Source organism: Aricia agestis, chromosome 17 (assembly GCF_905147365.1).
Source record: "Aricia agestis chromosome 17, ilAriAges1.1, whole genome shotgun sequence".
NCBI lineage: Eukaryota > Metazoa > Arthropoda > Insecta > Lepidoptera > Lycaenidae > Aricia > Aricia agestis.
In genome coordinates this window covers 7,484,913-7,505,234 of record NC_056422.1, presented here as the reverse complement: position 1 = coordinate 7,505,234, position 20,322 = coordinate 7,484,913, and the positions used below count along the sequence as shown (strand labels likewise).

General features: G+C 36.0%; 1 protein-coding gene across 2 annotated transcripts in view; it reads left to right on the top strand.

The window, feature by feature from the left end:
• LOC121735376 overlaps positions 1-20,322 on the top strand; it is a 179,541-nt gene that overhangs the window by 104,510 nt on the left and 54,709 nt on the right. The gene's annotated exons all lie outside the window — the stretch shown is intronic.

Here is a 20,322-nt window from a genome sequence, read left to right as displayed (position 1 = left end):
TACTATAAGTTCGATAGTGAAAGTTATTTCTACGCGTTTCTCCTCAACCTTAAATTTGAATATTTAGTTATTAATAAGATGCTTGCAATTTATATCCGCTTTGTGTTATACGGTATGCCTCTTAGGCCCGTATTTTTGGGCAGTACTTAAGATGCATCTTGGTCTCAGGACACGGTTCAGGCTCTGTGATTGGTTGGCTGTCAAAATTTGGACCAATCACAGAGTCGAACCGCGTCTTGAGACCGGGTCGTATCTTAAGTACTGACCAAAAATACGGGCCTTAGAAGGGTAGAGTATTATACCGTCCTATCTTAAATTATGTTAGAAATGTGCAACGCCATCTAGTGATAAATCGCAATAGCAATTTAAGAGCCTTTCACTACAGCTAAAGATGATGTGGTAAGCTGGTAACAGGTGTAAGTTTTAAATGCTTCTCATAAAATTACTGATTGATTTGAACTTATTCGTCTGAGGATTTGAATTACGAAACCGTTGATGATCATGACAAAATACGTCAAGATAGCAAGTTAATTTTGACGTGCCTGCTCTATACATGACATTGAAACGCTCATATTTCAACAGAGATCACATAATATTGAATAGATAACGCGAAGGTTATACGAACAATGTTTTCGCATTAATTATATTGTCAATCAAAGTTATATTTGAACATTAGACATGTTCCAAAGCTTGTACCGTTAGCGAGCGTACTGATATTCTGCAGATAGAGCAAGAATGCGATGGACAGGTAGAGGCAGGTACAACCTTGGCTCACGCACACACACACACACGGCCGACGGTTGGGTGTGTGTTATTTGTCCGTATGATTTACAGGCAAATGCCTCAACCGCGTGCGCATCTGTTGAGCCATCTCGACGTGTTAACGCCTTTTGTATGTCGCATGAGTAGAAACAGCTGCGTTTGAAAAAATAGAAATTCTTAAAGCCTACCTGTGTATATAGATGATTCTGTTTGTTTGGGTGGTTTTTTAGGGACCGGATCATTGCGTCGTACGCAAACAACCTTTGTACGAGTACACAAAAGCGCTGTAGGAGAGTTTTGTTTTGAAGATTAATCAAGACTAAAATGACGATAGTTATTATAGTATTTGTTAATTGTTGAAAATAGTAGTAAAATAAACTAAATTCAGGTAATGTTAATGTAGGTTAAATTCGTAATCTTAATAATTTAGTCTATAATAATTTTACACACGTTACAATTTTTATCTGTTTTATTATAAATAGTAATCTTTATTTTTTTTTATTTCAAATCAAGATAAACCACTTATATTACTGCGGCAGGCCATTTTTATAAATCAAAAGCTTATTTTGTACTTATTTTGATAACAATAATAATCAACAGTAGACTAGAAACCTCGCCTTAAGACTTGTTTTTTTTTTAGGGACCAAAAGTTAATTAAATTTTAATTAAAAAGAGCAGAAGAAGTCCTCCTCCTGTGAAAAGAAAATTAATTTTAATCTATATTTAAGTCATTTAAGAAAGTATAGTGTACGAATGATTTATTTAGAAGATTATAACCACGAGTAACAATTATCCCATAAGCGTTTTTATTATATGTAACAAATGTTTCTAGTATATAAAAACTACCAACAAGAACATTAATACATCTTATCGCATAAATGTGCCATAATTTAATATTTAAATATGTTTTTATATACTATATATAGCAAATATTAGTGCTATGCAAATACAAATTCAACAAGGTGGTTACGTTTAAAGTAAACATTTACAAAGTTCTAAGATAACCATTATTTTCCGTGTTGTAATTAACTGTATAACGGAACGTCAAAGTCAGAGTCATTACGTTATCAAAAAATCATAAACGTCGTAGCCGGGAATCGAACCGTGAAATTTCTTAGTTCTCAAGCTTGGGAGAAGTATATTGTTTTACAAATTTATATTTTCAATCATTACGGTGTTTAGCGTTTTTCTAATCTGTTTGTTTTGTAAAGACTTGGCGTAATATGCGTCGCCTTAAATAATTAAGTGTCTTTTGGCTCGTAGCCAATATAAAATCTTTCCAAACGTATCGTTTTAAAATTATGTAGCCAAAATGACAGCTTAAGGAGGTGTTGTCATTTTAGTTTAGACAGCTTGCATCCAATTCCACGCCCTCCTGAAAATGTCATCTAAGTACGACGGGATCCTTGTGTAAGTACTAGGTTACACTTCAAGTTTATCAATCTATCGAAAGTAATTCTCTACTGATGTACTGTATTAATGTTCTATCTTGCTGCTAAATGCTAATAGTGTTTTAATAATAGTTTTTTTTTGTGAGTCAAGGCAAATGATCTGTTTTTGCACATACATTGTAGTAGTGTGAGGAAACGCTTAGATGAATCAATGATGATTGTCCGTAGAGGTCTTAATTTCCATTACATCTGACCTTAATGGGCTTCACAGAATATGACGCATTGTATGTTGTTAAATTATATATTTTTTATCTAGATCATATGAAGTACCTGTAGCTTTTTTATGTAATAAGAGGGCAAGCGAGCAAACGGGTCACCTGATGGAAAGCAACTTTCGTCGCCCATGGACACTCGCAGCATTAGAAGAGCTGCAGGCCTTTTAAGAGGGAATAGGGTAAGGGAGGGGAGGGTAGGGAAGGGAATAGGGGAGGGAATAGTAAAGGGAAAAGGCCAAAAGGGTAGGGGATTGGGCCTCCGGTAAATTTACTCACTCGGCGAAAATACAGTACAGCCCGTGGTATTTCTCCGGTCGAGCCGGCTCATTTGTGCCGAAGCATGGGTCTCCCACGTAAAATATAGTGGCTGTGTCATTGTTGAATTCTGATCATCAAACTACACCGCTCGAAGGATATTGATACTTATAATTAAATAAACAATTAGACAATAACGTAAATTATATTTTTATTTTTTATTTATTTCAATTAGATTTAAATAACAAGATTCAGGCCATTGAGCCGAAAGTTTTTCGTTTTCGTTTTGTTATAGAATCGCCGATCAAAATGTATGGAATTGATATTAGACGAGTCGCACGTCAACGTCATATTAACGAACGCTAAGTCAATTCCATACATTTTCATCGGCGATTCTATAACGAAGCGATAACGAAAAGATTTTGGCTCACCCCCCAGATTTATTATCTCTTCAAATCTGCAGCAATTTTTTTTTATCTAATAACGTCCTACTCCCATTCATACTTTATTTTTTTTTTAATTTCGCCGACATTTCATTGAAGGCGATTGCAATTCACGGTTGATCGATCGTGTCGGTGTGATTGTATCGAAACTAGTTCCGATACTACGTCGATTAATAACTCCGCCCGCCCTACTTACGGCAACCTTACCACAAATGTCATTGTGATTATTTGTTTTTGACGTGATCTTTGGCAATGACTGACGGCTCGATTAATACCTAAAGGTTAAGCATTTTAATTAGAGTTTATCTTAAGTGGATTATTTGCAATAATGATTCATTAAAATTACGAAATTGCACTTACAATTACATTTCTATGCAATCGTCCAAATTGGTCGTAAAAGCATCGATAAACTTAGCGAGATAAGCTATAATTTTAAAATTACTGGCATCTATTCCATTCTTTATTTCTGTAAGTATCAAAATAATGTAACTGTATAACGTGTGATGTAAGTTCGTGAGGTACGGTCTATTAAAGTAAATTGATACTTTTGTATCGAAATTGTGTGTCGCTCTATACGTGTGTTGTAAGAATATAACACTTTTGTGTAGTAAGTTGACAACGCCTCCGTGATCCAGTGGTTCAGAGCTCGGCTCTTGACTCGGAGGTCGTGGGTTCGATTCCCGCGTTGGAAACATGCTATTTCCAAGTTTGGTTAGGACAATGCAGGCTGATCACCTGATTGTCTGACAAGTAAGATGATCCATGCGTCGGATGGTAATTATTTTTAACAAAAAATTAAAACCGACTTCCAAGGTAAAAACAATAATAACATCCTTATAATATGAACTAAAAAGTATTAAATAATATTTCCTATCTAATAGTGCCTTTTTCCGAATTCGGCTAAACCTGAACTATTTCTGTAGGTACTCAATCTTCATAATTTTGAAGTCGGTGCCAGTTCCAAAAGTTTCAAATATTCTTTACGTGGGAGAGCCATGCTTTGGCACGAATGGGCCGGCTCGATCGGATAAATACCACGTTCTCACAGAAAACCGGCGTGAAACAGCGCTTGCGCTGTGTTTCGCTGAGTGAGTGAGTTTACCCTAGGCCCAATCCCCTAACCCCTACCCTATTCCCTTCCCTACCCTCAACTATTTCCTTCCCTTCCCTTCCCTACCCTCCCCTATTACCCTATTCCCTCTTAAAAGGCCGGCAACGCACTTGCAGCTCTTCTGATGCTGCGAGTGTCCATGGGCGACGGAAGTTGCTTTCCATCAGGTGACCCGTTTGCTCGTTTGCCCCCTTATTTCACAAAAAAAAATGTTTACAAACCTACCCCAATTTATTTGACAAACTACTACAAAAGTAAGTCGACGGAGCCCCGCTACGCGGGGCTCCTATATCTGGGGGTTGTGGTCTAAGTTCCAACCTAACCTAACCTACTTTTGGACTTTCTAGATTGCGTTTGTTTTTGTTTTGGCGGGGGGCTGCGCTCCCCCGTCCCCGTCCCCCCCCCCCCTTCGGTATCCGTGGCTGAGTAGTTAAGTAAGACCCACTCATCACAGCCTTGAGATGCCTTAAAAATACTTCGTAAACATCAGAAAACAGATGATCTTATCTGAAGATTACGAAAATCTCAAATGCGAATTTCTTCTAAACGGAGAGTTTACTGGCAGTGGAAACGGTAAGTAGGAGTTTTTCTCACCCAAAACAATCCTCCTTAACCCATGTCACCAACATTTAATTGACGTAGGTTCCTAAACCTTAGCCACATTTTTCTAAGTATTTTCGCCATACTAACAAACTTTTGCTTCCCTTGGCGCCCCCTATCGATTGGTATAATAAAAAGGGGTAGTCATAGGGGGTTGTATTTTTGTCGTCAAAATTTTTCCAAGTATTTTCGCCATACTAACGAGGTTCGTATATCGGCCTGTATCTGGGGGTTGATTTTTGAGAAAAGTTTATTTGAGCTTTCTTACTCCCCTTGGTGCCCCCTATCGATTGGTGTATTCAAAAAGGGTGGTAAGAGGTTAAAATTTTGACGAAAAATTTTTTGAAGTCTTTTTTCCATAGTGACCCGTTTCCTTCATTCCAACCCAAATGTGTGCCTTACGCTCTGGAGTAAAGGTTGAATTTTGTTACTTATGTTCAATTTTGTGGTACTTGAAATATTATGTATTTTGAAACAACATTAAGAATATTTTTTAGTATTAAAAACACTTTGAAATGTACCAAATAAATAAGGACATAACGTGATGACTGATATTTTATGGTGTTGTGTGTATATTGTATCCATAAACAACCATGTGAGTTGTGACATTGGTGACCCTGACATGGTAGTGATGATGATGATGATGATGATGATGAATATAATTTGCATAGTAGCATATGCTTTCAGTTCTTAAAACAACGCCTAAACCCCCAAACTTGTATCTATAAGGAATCCGGAGTTCTCTTAGTAGCTTCGGAACCATAGTATACCTTGGTGCAAAATCTTGCGTTTTGGTAGCATATGCTTAGGATGCTTCTCATAAAACCAAAATCACCATATGTTTCCATATAAATTTTGGGGAGTTCCCTCGATTACTCATGGATCCCATCATCAGATCACCACTTTTGTGAAAATGGGACCAAATTGGAGTGAAACTTAATATAACAAAATAAAAATTTTGAAAATCGGTTCACAAACGGCGGAGTAGTGGTCGAACATACAAAAAAAAACCACAGCCGAATATAATATAACCTCCTCGTTTTTTGGAAGTCGGTTAAAAAGTCGGTCTTGTGCCTGATCTCTCGCCAGTCGTGTCGGTCTGCCGTCCCACTGGGTGATGAGAGTAAAGGAATAGAGAGTGCTCTTGTGTACTGCGCACACACTTGGGCACTATAAAATGACTCCTGCGTAGCTGGCCTGGTTTCAATGAAACCGGCCACTGTCACCGAAACCGGTGTGGGAGCTACTATTATTATTAAGTTGACATAATATTATGTGAGTAATCAAAAAAAGCCATTAATTTGATGTTTAAATACGTAGTCTGTAAAATGAGTTCAGTAAAAACTTTTCACTCCACCCTATAAAGGTCCTGCGCACAAAAACGGGATCTATAAATGACATGACGCTACTTCGCCTTGACGATAGTAGGAACTTTTTGCGAATGCACTAATTAATTTCTGGTTTTGAAATATTGATGGGTATTTTTTGTCGCTCGCATTTTTAAAGGTGGTTAAATGTTGTCCTTGGCGAGGAATGCGCTACGCTATAGGGCTCGCATACGAGCCCGTCGGCCGTCTAGTTCATTTTCTCGCGAAGGAATTTGCAATTTGATGAGTTTTCTCAAGTTCGTGTAAGGATGTTTATAACCTGTGAAAGAAGGCAGTGGGTAGGATGTTCTTCAGTTCGTTGTATCTTTCAAATCAAGTGATCTTCTATAATACCAAAATTCTAGAACTTTTAGTAGACCAAACCGGCCTACATACCTATTGGCTATTACTAATAGATCAGCCATACTCGGTGCACACCGAGGGAGCTTTAGGGCAAAGCCTTTGCAGGGGCCGCGTGAGTTCTAGTAACAATGAGAAAAATTACAAGCTCTGGGGGGTGAGCCAAAATCTTTTCGTTTTCGCTTCGTTAATCGTTCACCGATGAAAATGTATGGAATTGACATAAGCATTCGTTAATATGACGTTGACGTTCGACTCGTCTTATGTCAATTCCATAAATTGTAATCGGCGATTCCATAACGAAGCGAATAGGAAAAAGTTTCAGCGAAATGGCCTGTACTGCTCTATCAATGAGGGTGTTTTTAAAAGGTTTTTATCTACATAATTAATAACTATTAATTTAATAATTAATTAAATAATGCACATATTTCTTTCTTTTATTTTGGGGTTCAAAATTTTGAGAACCGCTGTTGTAGATTATAGTGTCTAGTTTGTAAGGCACTGTTCACACACGGTTTTTATAATTAGGATATCGACGACAAATCGCTCGCCGTTAATGTATGCCAGGCTTAGCTCCCTGTGACCGCGACGCGAGGTTAATACCCTACTCGATTCATCTCGACGCGTTACGCACATTGTACACGTACACTCACGACCGTATGTGTTGCACCATTATTGAACCTTATTGCTACAGTTATAAGGGCGAAATTTGGTATATTTTGTCTATGATGAACTGTACAATAAATACTCTTTGACACCGGCTCATATACATATAGCAACTTAAAAGTGTGGTTAGCATGATTTATACGAGTGTCGTTTATCACGCTGTAATACTATTGTATTGAAAACATAAATTACTATCATCCACAAAAAGTAAGTTTAACGCCAGATTCGTTTTTATGGACTAGTAAGTATGATGGATATTTTCAGGGTTCCGCAGCCAAATGGCAAAAAGCCGAACCCTTATTTCTGATTCATTTTTTACGGACAAGTAAGTTGATGCAGATTTTTGTTTTTAATTTTTGTGTTGAAGTTAAGAAGTGGTATTAACTAATAAGTCGCAAATATGTCTGTATTTGCATTTTTAACCCGTGAATTGCCAGCTCCAAAAAAACTTTTTTGGAGCTTAGTTAAATAAGTCTCGTAGAATCTGTATTTGCATTTTTAACCCGTAAATTGCCAGCTCCAAAAAAACTTTATGGAGCTTAGTTAAGTAAATCTCGTAGAATCACGTACTGGACATGACATTTTCTGCTATAATGATTACGTAACCTATAAAACTGGGTTTTCTGTGGGAAAGAGAGAGTTTTCTTAATATTAAAAATATACGATTGTATCGATGGCACAGTGACGTAACAGTGACCAGCACTGAACCCTGAGCCACCGACAGGTGTCAGGGCTGTCGCGTGATAGATATATTCAAAAATTTACCCTTTCTTTTACTCAATTCTTCAAAAAATGAACTTTAATTAGATTTAACCCAATAATATAAGAATGTCTAGTCGCATATCATCATGTTCAGAGTCCGGGTGCCATCGCAATTTTCATACAAACGTAATACCAAGATCATTTCCCATATATTTACCATATTTGAGTTATTATTCAGCTTAAGATAGTAATTACCTAGGTTCCTGTTAAAAAAGTCACTCAAATATGGTAAATATTCTTGTATGGGAAATTGATCTTGGTATAACGTTTGTATGAGAATTGCAATGGCACCCGGACTCTATTGTTATTGTCGTTACTGACAATGATTTTCAAATTACAACTTAAATGTTTGTGTGTTTTTATTGATAATTATTGGCTAAGCTGCAAATAATATTTTGTGTGGCGTTTTCTAGAATCAGTATAATGATTGCTGTAAAATTGTTCCAAAGTTTGTTCACATTTTTTTTCAAACTATGCTGCTAAAATATTCGTAGTTTTTTCGATTGTGATAACCCTAAGCTCTTGAGGTGGCGTTTTTTTACCTAGTACACAAATACGTTGAGTAATGTTGGCGAAACTTTAACAAGCCTTTAATTGCATTACCGATTTTCAGCTTACACAACACCCGTATTGATGAATGTATGAAATTCGACGTGTATCGAGTTACTAATGACATCCAATACAGTCTAGACAGAGCCAAAATAGTGATGTGATTGCTCAATTTAAGTTAGTAGTTTTATACTTACAAATAAACTTGTACGCACTGTATAAATATTGACGTCACAGTCATACAATTATTGTTTTTTTCTGACAAGCGATTTTTGTCGTTTAAGACAAGGACAGAAATAATTCAAACCTGTCGAACCTTAATTGTTTTCAACTTCAATCAATGGATAAATTTTGTGAAACAATGAAATATGGCACAATACTAATTCTTAATATTAACACTCAAAAATTTATAAAGATCTTCCCCGTTTTACCGACATCTAAAAGTATTCAGATTTTGTATGACAATCCAAAATTAATATTCAGATTGTCGATTTTCATATTTCTTAATTTTATAAATTGATAGCAACTCCAATGAACCGGGTTGAGACGGTCAAAAATGTAATTAAATTAAATGTTTTAGGCATGACTTCATCACTTTGGTTTTTTTTTATTATCCTACGGGTGTCTTGGGCAACAAATTACAAAGTCATAACTTTGGGCATAATAAGTGGCCGTCTCATCCCACACATAATTTGGCCGTCATACGCTGACCGATTCGTAATTTAAATTTTTGAATACTTTGAAGTGTAAAGCTTACACTTCAAAGTATTCAAAAATTTATCATTCAATGTATAATATTGCCTTAATTTAGTATGTTGCACATACAACATTAACCTCTTCTACTTGAATGGTGGGTATACTGTGTAATGTGTGTACAGACGTAATCTAATACAATGTTTTGTATTTGTCTGATGTGTTATACTAGTGCAACATGTCATTCGAGTACAAAACATAACATTAGTGCAGACACTTGTCGGCCATAACGGACAAAGACAAAACAGTTTGTCATAGTGATGTTTGTAAAATAATATAGAGCTCGAAAATTAAACATAGCAAGTCAAAATTAAAATACCTCTCGTAAAATAGCTCTCATTTTTGCAGCCAACAACGGCCAATTTTCACCAGTTAACTTGCAGTTGTTTTTCTATTGATCTGTAATTATAAATAACAAGGTGGCAGGTGGGTTTTCATCTGTCAATCGCAGCTGTAAACAATAATACCTGTCACCTGTACACTATTTTTATCCCTCAAATTACAGGCCAATGGATGGATGGATAGTTTATATAGTGATATAATGTCAATGTCACACGTGCTGACACGCCATGATGTAAGATAGTGTGTACAAGTTGTTAATAATAATCATACAATGTTACTTTATAGTAACGTTATTACGTTGTACTTTCTTGTCCCATAAAATAATAATGAACGTGCAAATTAATTACTGATGAATTAAAATATTGATTTTCACTAGATTTTGACGTTCTGCATTACAAAATAATCTAGTACAGTATTGCCCGTTCAGAGACTAGTTGCGAATAAATAGTTAAACATTTAAAATTATACTTATAGGATCAATGGTTAACTCAACCTATAGCCTTCCTCGATAAATGAGCTATCTAACACTGAAAGAATTTTTCAAATCGGATCAGTAGTTCCTCAGATTAGCGCGTTCAAACAAACAAACAAACTCTTTCGCAATTATAATATTAGTATAGATATTGAAATATTCGGTTCAACGGTTTTGGCGTGTGACAGACAGACATACTTTCGCATTTATAATATTAGTATGGATTAGCAGCATGTTTACCTACAATAGACGTGATTATGATTATTTAAAACACTGTAACTTTTCTACAAAAAAACTCAAGTTTTCTACATCTCGAGATGTGACGGCCATTGCGTCACAGATGTTTGCTAACCCTACGTGTTGTAGTCGTTCCCAGTACACGTGCCATGTTACGACACGGTGCAAGCAAATAGTACATTCGGGTAGACATTTAGACAGCCCAAAATATCGTACAGTCGCGAACAGAAAAAAAAACTGACCTTAAGGCTGCGTTTCCATCAGAGATGTGTTGCGAGAAATGTTTTTTTGAGAACCAATAGAATCGCTTCATTGACGTGAGCTTGCCATGATATTGGATCTTAAAAACACATTCCTCGCAACACATCTCTGGTGAAAACGCAGCCTTATACCCAGTTTCTGAGGATTTGCTCTACCAAGTACCAAGACAGTGCTCTCGGCCAATTTAGGTAGCCTATTTAATCTACTTGGTAGGTGGTTATGATATGTATCTTTTCAACAGCCTCGTTGATTGGTTCATGTTTCGAGTAAAGCTAATCGTAAGCGAAATGATAAGCTCTTGTAAACTTCCTCAGAAACTGGTCAGAAAGAGTCCTCCTGCTTACGTCACATATTATACCTTCATAACTACCCTGGCTAGAGTACTTATAAAAATAATTAATTCTATATTAAGATCTTAAAAACTTATGAAGGTATAATAGAGGCTTCCGCTCGCACAATACCTAGGAGTTCTTGCAATTTAATGTAACCTCTATAAATCTGAAAAGCACCGGTCATCATAGGTATTTTAAATTATTTAAAGAATGAGCTTAAAGCATAAAAAAACCTTTAGGTTCAGCGTATTATGATTCAGCATGCATGGCCCTCTAAATTTAAGCTAAAATTGGGCACAAAACATAACTATTGAGTAAAGAGCACATTCAGAAAGACAGTACTGCGAATATAGTCGGAAAAGTGTACGTTATCACTTAGCACATTACTATGAAATACACAAAGTTCAGTTATATCCTACAAATACAGTCATACAAATCGGTATGTGTAATTGTGACTCATGATTTTGCCATTCAGTTTTTGTCGATATATTTTTGTTTTATAATAATACAGCTTTGTATCGGTACATACTGATACTAAATAATATACTCGATAAGTACTAAGTAGTACCTAAATAAGTATTAGATAATAATCTAGAATACCTGCGTATACACCTGTTCACTGTTCAGCCCCTCATAGCATTCAACACTTTGAATAACGGACTATAAAATGTACCGACAATTTCTAAGCTCTATGATCTTTATTAACGTCAAAATTGTAGATTCTAGTAAGTAACTAATGCTCGGATTTCGAGGTATTTAAAGGTCCTTATTCACTCAATAGCTCTTTTGATTGAGTTAACATTGAATTAACATAAGCCGACCACATGACGTAGGTCCGTCAACTGCCTAGGAATCAATTTCCTTGGTACAATTTAAGAAATCGATTCATAGGTAGACATAATATGTCTTTGTCGGGCTATGCCTATTCAATGTTGATTGTGATGTGCCTTGGTTTGATATAACGTGACCAACTTACGTAGAACCGTCAACTGCCTATGTTGTCTGATTGTACTATCAGAGAAGTTGATTCCTAGTCAGATGGGGGACCTACGTAGTTTGGTCGCGTTACGTCAAACCCAGCCGACAGGCGACAGGATCACAACTAACATTGAATTGACATGATCCGAGCAAATGACGTTGGTCTGTCAACTGCCTAGGAATCAATTTCCTCGATGGTACATTGCATTAGCCTCATCCTTCATTACAATTTAATTAATTAAATTAATTAAATGTTAACTAAATGTTCGACGTGTATAATTGATTGACGCCTTTGTTCACTTGTCAAGATTGTCTGATACTTGACATTTGATATTGATGAGCTTAATATTAAAGTTTTTGTAACCTAAACGAAGGACCTGTTATTATTTTTTGTAAATGACGTCACTTGGGATTTTGAATTGCAAACTAAATTTTCCGTCCGTCTGAACTTGTTAATCTCTCGTGGGACTTTGGTTAGGTAAGATTTATTTTTATATCTAAATAGCTGTCCTGGTACATGTTGTTCTGCCACACATAGAGTAAATTCACATTACAACGTGAGCAATTAAAATTGGAATACAACCATAAAATATAGCCAACTCAACTCCCAGTTTTATCATAGTTTTCTGCCAATATTAAGAGGAGTCCACACCACCCCTTTTTCCATACAAACGTTGTCCCCTGTTTCCTCCCTGGATAATGCTAGTAGAGTTATAATTTTTTTCCTGAATATCTACGGCCACTAATACGATGTCCCTATGTTTTCTTTTTTTTCATAATTTAATTATTAAATAAGATATGAACGTTCAAAAACCCAAAAAAATGGCCAGATTTTCCGCTGTGTTCAAACATCCAGAAAACTGATTTGGCTAGATTTTACAAAAAAAAAAACATAGGAACACAGCTCAAGCCTTTTTTTAATCTTTAATGAAAAAAGTACTTAAATCGGTTAAGTTTTGGAGAAGGAATCAGGGGACAACGAATCGTTAATTTTCTGCAGTTGTCTCTATCGCGTTCTGCGGTATAGGCTTGAAGTACCCTTACTTCAACCTTAGTACAAAAAAAGTACGTGTAATATCTATAGCTGTCCCCCTGGACAGCTATAGATATTACACGTACTTTTTTTCATTTCTCTAGCCCCTGGTGTATCCTCTTAAAACTTCAGTAAAACATTTTCTTGCTAAAGTTGGACTGTTACAGTCCATTTCGTTTATTTTAGCGAGGTAACATAACTTTGAATAGCGACTATACTAGCAATTTCTTGTAACACTGCAGCATGTGTGAAGCAAAGTGCAGGGGGAGGTGCGGCGCGAATGAACCGGCAGTTTCACGTGCGATCGGCGATTAGTGTCCGTCAAAGAGAAATCTACTAAACTTCCGTTTAACCGAGCATGCGGCAAGTGTCCAATTATCTAGTGAAAGTGATATTAATATTTTATCTCACGTCCATCGGTTTGTAAACATAAAACATCACGCCTACAACTATTTAGCAATAGCTGCCACTCAAAACGGCACTTTTATGCGCCATTTAATTTGACTTATAGTACTTGGCGAGAGAAACTTGGTACTTATTACTAATTACACCCCATGGAAGTAGACCTGTGCAGCCTGTAATTTAGTTTGTATATCGCGGTTAACCGTATATTTTTCAATAATAAATTATATTTTTATTGGAATAGGATAATTCCCATGTCCTTTCCCGGGCCTGTCGTCATGCCAAATTCATATATTCAGCGATCATACCGTGCAGAGGTAACAGACATATAGTACAGATAAATACTGAAACAGAATAATATTATGTTATTAATTTTTATTTGCTCCTCACCATTACATGAATTTTAAACCTTTTTTTTTATTAGCTGTAGCATCAACAATCAACATGCCATAATAGCAGTGGTTTAGCTAAACGTATGTAGCAGCGTTGACATATTTCTCTCTGCGTGGCGTTCCGGAGATTCCCGGGCCCGCTTACGGCATTATGTCCGAGTCCCGCGGGATTCCCTTCCGCGGCAACGGGACTGCGTGCCGCGGGTAATGGCGAATACTTGGGACCAGAAATGCCCAACCTACTGTTTGCTTTTTTTTATTTGAGTAGTCTATGGGCTTTCTGCCTATGTCCTTCGTGTCTCTTTTACAAAATTATTCTCACCAAACTACTAAAATGCTTACATGTTTTAACGGAAGAGTAGACAAAGTGACTATAGTATTATAGTATTTTCTCAATGTTTCCCTTAAAACAGCAAGTTACCAGTATTTCTACTCTTTTGTGTCTCTACACAATTATTTTGTTACTACGCTAAGCCATTCGTAAAAATATTATATTCGTAAATTACTTAATTTACGAATATAATATAATATTAATTTATAATGTACGGGCACGTTTATATTATTATTATTGGCTTTCATCATCCGTCCTATGTTTTCCCAGGTTAATTAGGAACTTGGTTTTACAATAAGTATGGACAATGAATGAGAAGAATTTGCACGTTATGTTACTCACAATAAAACAGAACCGCCAGTGCGTTTTATAGTGAGGTCTACCACAGACCACACGTTTACTGCGGAGACGACGCAGGCTCGGGTTACTAATGTGGACATCAGCCTGTAAATACTATGCTATGTCTATGGGAAAATAAAAACTGTGAACAGTATTCGAATTTAGAACTGGAAAAGTATTCAAATAGATACTTTAATACTGTTATCCATCCTAATTGTATAAATGCGAAAGTTTACAATTACTATTGGCAACAGTCTAACATAATAAATTAATTTAGCCTTAGCGTAGTAGTCACTATTATTATTAACATTTATTACCGTGGTGCTTCCCCCCTTTAGTTCCTTGACTTTCGGTCACTGCAACTTTGTGCTGTCTCCCGCTTTATATGGGGGGGAATCTGGAATTCTTCCTACTCCTCCTATTTTCTTCTGATTCGTGGCGTGTCCCAAGACAGCTTTAGCATGTCCCTCGGGCTCCCTGAGATCATATTAAAGGGTTTTCGTGGTTGGATACCGCTGTCGATCCTGGCGACACAGGAGATACAGTGGTGGGAATTTGGTGTGGTGTGTGGTGATACTTTGAGTCCCAAAAAAAAGGAATGGTTCCCGTGCGATAAACTAATTTAGGTGAGACGGAGTTGCGGCCGTCTTCTAGTTCAAAATAATTAAACAAAGGGTCTCATAGGTTTTAAGGCCTTCCTGCCTGCGTAGCACGGCACCATAGAAACGGTTTCTTTCTACGGAAGAATCGACATACTGACAGATTTTATCGACAAAATGGCGGATTTCCATTGTCTAACTGTCACTTTGTCTTGTCGAGCTGTCACTTTGTCAATTTTTCCGTAGAAAGAAACCGTTTCTATGGTGCCATGCTATATGCAGGCTGGATGACAAACTTAAAAAAAATATTTAAATTCAGAATTTAGAATAAAATCGGTGGTTTAAATATCGAATACCGAAACCACGAAACAAAACACTTAATTAACGGTACTGTAATGAATATCCCGTGTTTTAACCGGGCTGTTACTGCGAATCTCTCAATAAGTCATGTTTGTTTACAAGTCCCACGCCGTTGGTGGTCCGCGATTTGTCGACACCATCCGCCATCTTGGATCGGGACCTAATAAATAGCTAAATAAAAATTAACTTTTATTAAAACTACTGCCTAGATGAATTCAGTGTCATTATCACGCAACGAAAAGTATCTAAATCATATACCATAAATAAAAGAGTACAATTCGTGTGTATAGGCTTGTCAATCAAAGTGTCCTAGTGTGTGTTGTAGTGTGTGTAATGTTTTATTTGTTAAAAAAATGTATGATATAAAAGCATAATTTCAAAACAATATTAGCTCGATGCACTCCTTTACCATATAAACTATAACTGTGCAAAATTTCAATCAACTACGTATCCCCATTTTTCGTCAAAAGGGATCCAAAGTTTTTCGCTCGCATATATACCTAATATTATATAGATGAAGCATCAACTCTACACGCAACTCTACAATATAATACATTGATGTAAAAGTTATATTTATTATAACGGAAACTTTTCTATTTCTTAAGAAAAAAATCCCATATTATATTAGTATGATTGCATTTAATAATTTTTAACATAGCCTAAGAAGTTATTAAATCTATAGGGCAGTTCCATGTAAAAGTCTACCATAAACTAAAAAAATAAACACCTGATTTTGGTATTAAAAATACTTAATTATAGTCACAATATTATGGCACTATTAAGATTTTATAGAAGCAACAATTTCTAAGCATTACTTTTCTAGCAAAGCAGCCATTTATGAGATGATGTCGTGAGCTCGGCTGAGTGTGGTTTTGTGTGATGAAGTTCTGACTTAGTTTTCACGTTATGTATTTTAAATTCTTGCCATATTTTGTAACTAGAGTAAAATTACTTTTACATCAAAAATTTTTAAAACTTTCCTAAGTGACAGCGTTACCCAAATGATGGTGACATTAAAAATTTGCCGTCTTTTTTTATAACACCTAAACTCTTAAAAACATTTTTGTAGTGTCAGTCACATTATAAAGTCGATCACGCCCAAAAGTAGCATTTTCTTTGTTATTTTTGCTCATAGATGGCGAAAATAGCTATAGAAAGGAGAGAGAGAAGCAGAAAGCTAAATTATTATTTTAAGAACCTGCCAGACCACCTCAAAGTCAAATAAAATATTTCCTCTCAACATTGAGTATCTTTGCCCAGCTGTTTTACTGCTAATTTAACATTTAATATGACGCATTTATTTTAAGAAATACCTAATTAACATAATTACATACATAAGGTAACTCAATAAGAACCTTAATTTAATAGTAATAAAGTATACATTGTCATTAATGTATAACAATGTTCTGTCATAATATATCCATGTCGCAGCCGACTGGTTTAAATAGCCGTTCAATCAAACAGCTAGCCCTTTGACTGAACAACGCCATTCAATCACACGGCTATACGTCGTTTAGCCGACTTGTTGACTATAACGTTCAACACTACAGCTAGACGACGCTTAGCCAACTGGTTTTTTTTTTGTTCTGGCGCGCCGCAGCGGTGTGCGCTGAACTACTTCAATTAGACGGCGGCTTTTGAATCAGCTGTAGTGTTGAACGTTTTGAGCGACTAAAATATTCAATATAAAAGCTAGACGTGTGATTGAATGGCGTTGTTCAGTCAAAAAGCTAGCTGTTTGATTAAACGGCTATTTTAACCAGTGGACTGCGACATCCATACCAATATTATAAATGTCAAAGTGTGTCTGTCTGTCTGTCTGTTACCTGTTCACGCCCAAACCGCTGAACTGATATTGCTGAAATTTGGCACGGAGATACCTTGAGTCCCGGGAAAGGACATAGGATACTTTTTGTCCCGAAAAAATGTACGGTTCCCGCGCGATAAACGAGTTTTGGCGCAACGGAGTTGCGGGCGTCATATAGTTACTAAATAGGTCTGTTTTCTCAAAGTAAAAGGTTTTCTTGATTCTAAGCTGCTTAAATATGCCTAAAAAATATATTTTGTTTAGATCACAAGTCATTCTATTATATGATCTGGTTTTGTACCTAATAGGTACAAAACCAGAGTCGCCGCGCGACGCTTCTCTTACGGCCGTTCCCAATATTTGATTTTGCCCTACTAGAGATAGGAATAGCTCACATTAGACATTAGAGACATATATTTCAATTCAATGTTAGCTGCGATCGGTTGTATGTCAAACCAGAGATAGATTGAATATTGGGAACGGCCGTTAGAAAATATCTCGAATAACTATTAAAGTTAAATGTTTAATAGTTATTCGAATTTGGAATTAACTCTTAATTCCAAAGGACTAGCATTTCCTTGCTGCTGAGCTATAAAGGAGCAAGATGTGATTATGAAATTAAATGGATATTAGATTATAATACATACCTACTCTAATTGCATTCATCCATGGTTTATTATGAGCTTGCTATAAACGCTATCGTAATCGAGATCTTCATTATGCACTCGAAAGGATATTTCCTGCTCCCAACATATATTATTAGTAGCTCATTTCTACCCACTTTTATTAAAAGGACATAAGAACCAGGGTTCTACACCCCGAGGCAAAATAGGGCTGAACGAGCTATAATACAAGTAGCGTCTTCATTGCATCGCTGATATGAAGCGAAAGACATAATGAAGTTTTACTATAAACTATTAAATATTAAATACTAGCTATTGCCCGCGACTTCGTCCGCGTGGACTTCAGTTCATAGCGCGCGATGTCAACAAAATTGTTGTCAAAAGCTTTTATAAAAAAAACCCTGGTACCCCTTAAATCAAAACAGCTGTGCTGTGTGTACATAATATTTCTTTTTTTTTAATTAAACTTTATATTTTGTGCCAAATTTTAAAGCTTATTTAGGCCCATAATTACACAACTTTACCCATAAACTATTTATATCATTGATTAACTTTTAAGGTTACGTCACTGCATAGATAAAGTACTGAGTTATTTAATAACGTAAAAAAGTAATAACAATCGAAAAAAATCGAAACTCAAATGTAAGCCACCACCTCTTATAGAAAGAAGTCTGGGCAAGCGTCACCGCGATGTAGGGGACGCACGGCGCCATCTATTATGCATTTTTAGAACTAACTTAATTGGAACAAATTTACGCATTTTCACCCCCTTACAACCCTTTTTTCCAGTAAAAAAGTAACCTATGTCCTTTCTCAGGCTTTAGACTATCTGTATACAAAATTTCATTACAATCGGTTCGGTAGTTTTGGCGTGCAAGCGAGAAAGACAGACAGACAGACAGACAGAGATACTTTCGCATTTATAATATTATTAGTATATATTAGTATATTAGTATTATTATATATTAGTATATAGTATAGATAATACCGAAAAGATTGCTTCTGAATTTGAAAGGTTTCTTAAAAAGCTTGATATTTGTGAAAATAGACTTCATTATATTAACGAACTCTGTGGCTCAGTTGGTGGGCTGTTGGTAGCTCAAGCCGGGGGTCGCGGGTTTGAATCCCGCCGACGACGGAACAAAAAGTGTTCAAAGTTCCTGTGTCATGGATGTGTATTAAATATGTGTATCTTATAATAAAAATCTTAAATATATGTATAGTATAAAAGTATTAAATATATTTCCTTTAAATATATTTCCCTATTAAATATATTTCCTTATAATCAGAAAACATTCTGATTAGCGGCCATGGCTCTGGCCATTTTGGTAATTAAGGTTTTTTTTTTATGATACACCGCTGCTTGTAATGGATTTTTGGAATCGTTGCATCTAAGTACTACTTACTAAATTGCTTGCGGTACACATTCTGACCTTTAAGAATATTCTTTAAAACTGAACAAAAATCTTCTACTAAAATCCCATATCAAATAACACTTTTCTCATCTTTTGACGTTAATGATGCATGTAAGATTCGCACTAAAATTTCAAAACAAAAACAATGGCTAGGGAATTCTGGTGACCTTAAATTCTATTGCTCGTCAGCCGCGGTTGCCGATAAGGTGTGCTTGTCGTCTTATTACAATAGCAATAGAGTTCAAAGTCAGTGAACTAGGTGTGTCAGCGATCGTACGTAAATCATGAAGATTGCGCAGTGTCAGGGCACAGAGGCCAGGGGTCGGGAGTTGCATCAAATTTGCACTTTCGATGCTCGAGTGAAAGGCGCATCTTTGCCACAGGTGCTTCTCTAGGAGCGCACGATTTATACGTTCGGTTTAAATGTGGAACGTGTTGATTTTGAATTTAGAACCTTATACTTTTTAATTTTGTTCATTCTCAGCGATTTAATTTTGTTCATTCTCAGCGATACAGACTTAAGATTTAGAAGACCATAGTCAAAGATATGAATTTGTTGTTAAATGATGAATATTAATTTATACTAAGGGACTGCTATTTTGTTAAATGCACTGTCATTAATCTTAATTATTATATTTAGAAGTGTTGACACGTGTGATTTTAGGATGCGTATTTTGGCACTAATAAATCATAAATTAGCTTCTATTAATATTCTAGAAACTCTTGCGCAAATTGCTAAAATATCATCAATCATGACACCTTTTGACTGTCTTACCTTATTTACCAACAAGAGCTTTGAAATTCAAAGTTTGTTCCTCGAGCATTTTTTACTAAAATTTATCTGTAGGAATAGTTTATAATAGCTTTATTTTGAAGAAAAAATTAAAGAAAGAAATAGATGGCGGTGAATGGCGATGATAGACAATCTCTACGTAGAGTTTGCGGTTTCTAATCGCGCTTATTACATAGGAAGCGACGCCGGGGGTTTCATTAGTGTTGAAACTGTTGAACATTGTCGTCGCATAACGGAACACAATTATAACCCTCGCTTCGACGCGCCTCGTAATCTGCGCTTTGATTGAAATAACTATACTTAGAATAAAAA